This window comes from Rhinoderma darwinii, chromosome 1, assembly GCF_050947455.1.
Source record: "Rhinoderma darwinii isolate aRhiDar2 chromosome 1, aRhiDar2.hap1, whole genome shotgun sequence".
Classification (NCBI taxonomy): Eukaryota; Metazoa; Chordata; class Amphibia; order Anura; family Rhinodermatidae; genus Rhinoderma; species Rhinoderma darwinii.
In genome coordinates, this window is record NC_134687.1 from 301815508 (window position 1) to 301822692 (window position 7185).

The window sequence follows — 7185 nt, forward strand, 5'->3', positions numbered from 1 at the left end:
AGGTCAGATTCTTGTGGTCTTTAAAAATCAGAATCGGATGGGCTGCACCCTCTAATAGATGTCTCCATTCTTCCAGGGCCAATTTGATGGCCAGTAACTCCCGATCCCCAATCGACTAGTTGCGTTCTGCGGAAGAGAAGAGCTTAAAGAAGTATCCACATACCCTTGACTTGCCCTTGGGACCTCTCTGGAACAGGAGTGCGCCAGCACCGACATTAGGACGCGTCCACCTCCAATGAGAACTGCAGAGAGACATCCGGATGATGGAGGATAGAGGCTGACGTGAAGGCACTTTTCAGGCTATTGAATGCGGACTCTGCCTCGGGAGTCCACACCTTGGCGTTCATACCCTTCTTAGTAAGGTTAGAGATGGGAGAAGTAAGTGAGGAGAAGTTCGGAATAAACTACCTGTAATAATTAGCGAATCCCAAAAAGCGCTGTATGGCCCTCAAGCCTTGAGGGCGTGGCCACTCCAGGACAGACTTTACCTTTTCAGGATCCATCTCGAGACCTCGATTCGAGACGATGTAACCCAGGAAGGGTAGAGTATCTCTGTCAAACACGCACTTCTCCAACTTGGCGTACAGACGATTCTCCCTTAACCGTAGCAGAACTTGATGGACATGTCTCTGGTACGTTATAGGATCTGGAGAAAAAATCAAGATGTCATCAAGGTAGACTACAACACAAACATAGAGGAGGTCACGGAAAATGTCATTCACAAACTTCTGGAACATTACACAGGCCGAAGGGCATTACTAGATACTCATAGTGTCCATCACAGGTGTTAAATGCAGTCTTCCATTCATCACCCTGGCGAATCCGTACTAGGTTGTAAGCCCCACGCAGGTCTAGTTTAGAAAAAAAATTTGCACCACGTATACGATCAAACAGTTCAGAGATCAGTGGCAATGGATATTTATTCTTCACCGTGATCTGGTTGATACCACGGTAGTCGATGCAAGGACGAAGAGAGCCATCTCTCTTTTTGACAAAGAAGAACCTGGCTCCTGCCGGGGAGGAAGACTTTCGTATGAAGCCCCTCTCCAAGTTCTCATTCACATAGGCGGACATGGACAGAGTCTCTGGCAAGGAGAGAGGATATACCCTACCATGGGGAAGGGATGCACCAGGAATCAGTTCAATAGGGCAGTCATACGCCCAATTTGAGGCAATGTCTCCGCCTCCCTCTTGCTGAAGACGTCCGAAAATGCAGCATAATGACTCGGCAATCCTGCCAATGACCGAGGCAGCGAAGGCAGAGCCAAACGAATCCGCACCAGGCAACGACCTTGACACTCAGGACCCCACTGGAGAACCTCTCCAGAATTCCAATCCAGGACTGGGGCATGCAGTCAGAGCCAAGGCAGGCCCAGCAACACAGGGTCAACAGCTTTGGACAGGACAAAGAAAGACAAAAGTTCGAAGTGAAGGGCTCCCACTTGAAGCCTACGCTTGTTCACAGCGATAACAGGGTCTGGCAAGGGTTAGCCCATTCACTGAGGAAACTGTCAACGGCCTCTCCAGAGGGGTGGTAGGCAATTGCAGAAGGTCCACCAGATCTCTGCGGATGAAATTAGCAGCGGATCCAGAGTCCAGATATGCAGAGACCTGATGCGTTCTCTCACTGGACACTATGGTCACACGTATGGACAATTTAGACGGAAGTCCATCTTTACCCAAGGTTGTCACTCCTAGCAACCCTAGGTTTTGGGATTTTTGGGGGCACAGGCGCACAAGATGGCCACCGAGGCCGCAATAAAGACAGAGTCCAGATGTGCGTCTGTGTTGTCTCTCTTGGGTAGATAACTTATACTGGTCCCTTATCACAGACTCTTTAGGAGGATCGACATCTGAGGACAGCAGGGGTTGCTGCAAAGTAGGAGCCAAAGTAGGAAGGGCTCCCTGCCGTCGAACCTCTTGGAGGCATTCACAGATCCGTATATCAATCCGGGCAGAGAGAAGGATGAGGTCATCCGGGGTAGACGGCAGATCCCTGGGCGGCAAGTTCGTCCTTAATTCTGGAAGATAGTCCATGCCAGAATGCAGCCGCCAGAGCCTCATTGTTCCATAACAGCTCTCCCGCCAGTGTGTGGAAGAGGATGGCGTACTCACTCATGGAGAATTCTCCTTGGCGCAGGTTAATCAAAGAGGCCGCTGCAGATGAGACCCTTCCAGGCTCCTCAAATACCATGCGAAAAGTCTGGAGGAAGGCAGGGAAGTCACGAGTCTCTGGTCCCTGTCTCTCCCATATAGGGTTCGCCCATGCAAGAGCCTTGCCAGTGAGGAGAGAGATGATAAAAGCGACCCTGGCGCCATCAGACAAAAATATCCTAGCATACAGGCAGAAGTGGATCTGGCATTGATTAAGAAAACCACGACAGGTACTTGCTTCTCCATCATAGCGGTCAGGAAGTGGCAAAGAAACACATGGGTCAATACCACCAAGAGGTGTAGTCTGAGGATAAATATTGCCAGGAGGTGTAGTAGCAGGAACAATATTGCCAGGAGGTGTAGTAGGAGGAACAGCAGTTTGTGCCTCCTGCTGACATGCAAGAATGTTCAACGCCTGGAATAGTTGGTCCTGTCGAGACCGGAGGTCAAGCATATCCGCCCAAATCTCTTGAGACGTCGTCATAGTCTTGAATCGACCAGCAGGGTCCATGGTCTGAGCGAACTGTCACGAAGCGGTAAGGCCCTAGCGGTAAGGCAGCTGGCCAACAGGGTGCAGGGCAATGTCAATAGTTCGTATAGGGTACCTGTGGTAGCTCGGACAGTAGCAAAGCAGGCTCGGCTTGGACAAGGCAGCAGAAAGACGTCAGGCGAGGTGAAGCAGGTCAGACGTGGAAACAACACGACATGACTTTGGCACAACACAGTGCTCGACCAGGATGGTATGGAAATGAAAGGAACAGGAACTGGGACAGGTACAGGAACAGGAAACACATTAGGAGGCCATCACATAGACAAACTAGGGAACACAACAACCAGGGGCGTAACTAGGAAAGACTGGGCCCCATAGCAAACTTTTGACTGGGGCCCCCCCTCTGCTGGGTATCACACAACCCCCCCCCCCCTTGTAGATAGTGCCTCCCTATAGATTCCACCACATAGCGCCCCCTATAGATAGCACCATACACAGCCCCCTGCAGATAACGCCATACAACCCCCCTGTAGATAACGCCATACAGACCCCCTCTGTAGATAACGCCATACAGCCCACCTGTAGATAACGCCATACAGTCCCCCCTGTAGAGAACGCCATACAGCCCCCCCTGTAGATAACGCCATACAGAACCCCTCTGTAGATAACGCCATATAGCCCCCCCCCCCCAAAAAAAACGTCCTATAGTTTGTCCTACAAAAGACATGCATCCCCTATCCACAGGATAGGGGATACATGTGTGATCGCTGGCAGTGATAAGGAGAACGGGGGACCGAAAGTCCCCCGAAGTTCTCCATGACTAACCTCGGACTTCCGGCGTCTGCGCAGTTCAATAAAAATGAAAGGAGCGCTAGTCACGCATGCGCACAAGCGCAACCGGCGCTCCATTCATTTCTACGGAGCTGCCGACACAGACCCCGGAAGTCCAAGGTTTGTCATGGAGAACTTAGGGGGGACTTTCGGTCCCCCGTTCTCCTCATCGCTGCCAGCGATCACACATGTATCCCCTATCCTGTGGATAGGGGATACATGTCTTTATGTAGGAACAACCCCTTCAGTGGCGTCGCGCTGTAGCAGCCATAGCGGCTGCTAGCGGAGCCTGCGGCCATGGGAGGGGGCCGTGCCGGCGGGTGGCACGGGCCCCCTCATGCTGCAGGCCCTGTAGAAGTCGCTACGGCTGCTATAGCGGTAGTTACGCCACTTCGTATAGGTTTGTACGGCGTAAAACTACAGCTCCCAGCATGGCCGGAACAATGGTAAGGATATGCTGGGAGATGCGGTTTCACAAAAAAAATCCTATCACCATCATCTCGCTGCAGATCATACAGTGACTACATTACTGATTAGAGGCAGAATAAACATTTACATTAAGTGACTCACCGGTGACGTCTCAGATTCTAGTTCTTTTCTTCTCCCTCCGGTTCAGACATCTATGATGGATTTCTCCCGGCCATGACCCATTTCTGCAGTTTTCCGTTTAGATGTCTTCAGCTTCTCACTATTAAAACATTTCTGCACCTATAAACAAAGTTAAAATTCTCAACACATCTAAATATAACTGTCACAAACACACAACATGCCCCCTGTAGATAGTGACCTACATAGAAGCCCCTGTAGATAGTGCCCACATATGGACTCCAGAGCTGCAAGGCAATAGTGCTAACCACTGAGCCACCGTGCTGCCCTACATATAGCTTCCCCTATAGTTAGTGCTCCACGTATAGCCCACCTCTGTATATAGTGTCTCACATATAGCTCCCCCTGTATATAGTGTCCCACATATAGCCCACCCCTGTAGACTGTGCACTACATATAGCCACCCTGTTGCTAGTGCCCCACAGGTAACCCACCCCTGTATATAGTGTAACACATATAGACCCCCCTGTATATAGTGGCCCACATATAGACCCCCCTGTATATAGTGGCCCACATATGGACCCCCCTGTATATAGTGGCCAACATATAGAGCCCCCTGTATATAATGGCCCACGTATAGAGCCCCCTGTATATAATGGCCCACACCCCCACATCTAGACCCCCCCTGTAGCTACTGCCCCACACATAGACCCCCTATATATAATAGCCCACATAAAGATGACCCCCCCCCCACCCACTATAGATAATGCCATTCACATTTTTATGAGGGAAAAAAAACAAAAACTTGACATACTCACATTCTCCGGTTCCCACGCTGTTCACTGGCGATGCAGACATGCTCTCTTCTGAGCATGTCTGCAGGAGCTGAACGAGCGTCCTCCAATGACGCTGATTGGCGGGGCAGAATGACTTGCCCCGCCAATCAGCACCTTCCAAGCATGGAAGCGGCGCGATGATGTCATCGCGCCGCTAGCCAATCAGTGTCATTGTAAGGCACTGGATGGTCAGGCACGGAACATGCCCGGCCATTCAGTGCTAATACATGTATTTGGCTGCCGCTAGCACTGGGGCCCCCTCCGGTGCTAGCGACACCTACAGGCATGAGAGGGCCTGTGTAAGGCTCGGCGTCGCGGGCCCCACAGTAGCGACGCTACCGCTGTAGTAGCCAGGGGCGTAGCTAGAGGCTCATGGGCCCCGATGCAAAAATTCTTACTGGGCCCCCCCCCCCCGCAAACTTCTCATGGCCGACGGTCCGCTTTCAGCTGCATCGCTGGGTCTCCTAAGTGACCCAACAATGCAGCACTAGCAGCCGGGGCGTCACTAAGGCTGGGTTCACACACACTATTTACGGACGTAATTCGGGCGTTTTAGCATTGAATTACGTCCGAAAATGCGGCTCAAAAGCGTCGGCAAACATCTGCCCATTCATTTGAATGGGTCTTACGATGTTCTGTGCCGACGGTCATTTTTTTTTACGCGCCGCTGTCAAAAGGCGGCGCGTAAAAAAGTGCCTGTCACTTCTTCAGACGTAAATGGAGCCGTTTTCCATGGAAAACCAGCTTCAATTACTTCCGTAATGGACGCAGCGAAAGACGCCTGCACATGCCATTACGGCTGAAATTACGGTGCTGTTTTCTCCTGAAAACAGCTCCGTAATCTCAGCCGTAACAGACGCTGCCGTGTGAACATACCCTCAGGGCTTAAAATGTCCGGGAAATAGCCCCAATACATATGTGTCCGCCCCCAAAAAAAGTGTGTATAGGAGACAGCATAGCATATCTATAGCACTACGACCCTATAAACTATGGATAGGATTAGATACAGTGGCTGAGCAGACAGTATCACACATGATAGGATTAGATACAGTGGCTCAGAAGGCAGTATCACACATGATAGGATTAGATACACAGCTCAGCAGACAGTATCACACATGATAGGATTAGATAAAGTGGCCCAGCAGACAGTATCACACATGATAGGATTAGATACAGTGGCTCAGCAGACAGTACCACACATGATAGGATTAGATATAGTGGCTCAGCAGACAGTACCACACATAATAGGATTAGATACAGTGGCTCAGCAGACAGTATCACACATGATAGGATTAGATACAGTGGCTCAGCAGACAGTACCACACATGATAGGATTAGATACAGTGGCTCAGCAGACAGTATCACACATGATCGGATTAGATATAGGGCCCAGCAGACAGTATCATACATGATTGGATTAGATACACAGCTCAGCAGACTGTATCACACATGATAGGATTAGATACAGGGCCCAGCTCGCTGACATTGCGTCTCCAGCGCTGGACCCAGGATAGGTAAGAATAATAATTTTGCTTCTTTATGTGTTACTGATTATTTTTGTGTGTGTGTGTTTTTTTTACAGGTTCGGTTGTTGGACTTCGGATACGAGGACTTCAATGATGGCGTTTTTTTTATTCTCAATAAAATGGTTAATGAGGGTTGTTTTTTTATTTCAATAAAATATTTTTTCTATGTCCTTGTATCTTTTTAAACTTTATTATCCCCGCCTTAGTAATGGCCGCTGGCTGATTGACAACCTCCATTACTAAGGCGGGGCTTAATGTTAGCCGGTGCAGAGGCCAACACTAACACCCATTATTACCCCGGTACCCACCGCCACCAGGAGTACTGGGAAGAGCCGGGTACAAACCAGTACCCGACCATCTGTAGTGACGGGCAGGCACCGGGGTGGCCGCAGGCTGGTAGTATTAGGCTGGGGAAGGCCAAAAACAGTGGCCCCTACCACCCTGGTAATGCTGCCTGCTGCTGCTGTGTTGTATCTGGCTGGTTATGAAAATTGGGGGGGACCTGACATCGTTCTTTCCAATTATTTTTTCTTTTTTTAAATGACGTGGGGTCCCCCCCATTTTCATAACCAGCCAGATACAATAAAGCAGCAGCAGGCAGCATTACCAGGATGGGAAGGGCCACTGTTTTTGGCCTTTCCCCTCCTGATAATACCAGCCTGCGGCCACCCCAGTGGCCGACCATCACTACAGATGGTCAGGTACTAGATCGTACCCGGCTCTTCCCAGCACCCCTGGTGGCGGTGGGTACCGGGGTAATAAAGGGGGTTTAGTGTTCGCCTCTGCATCCGCTAACACTAAG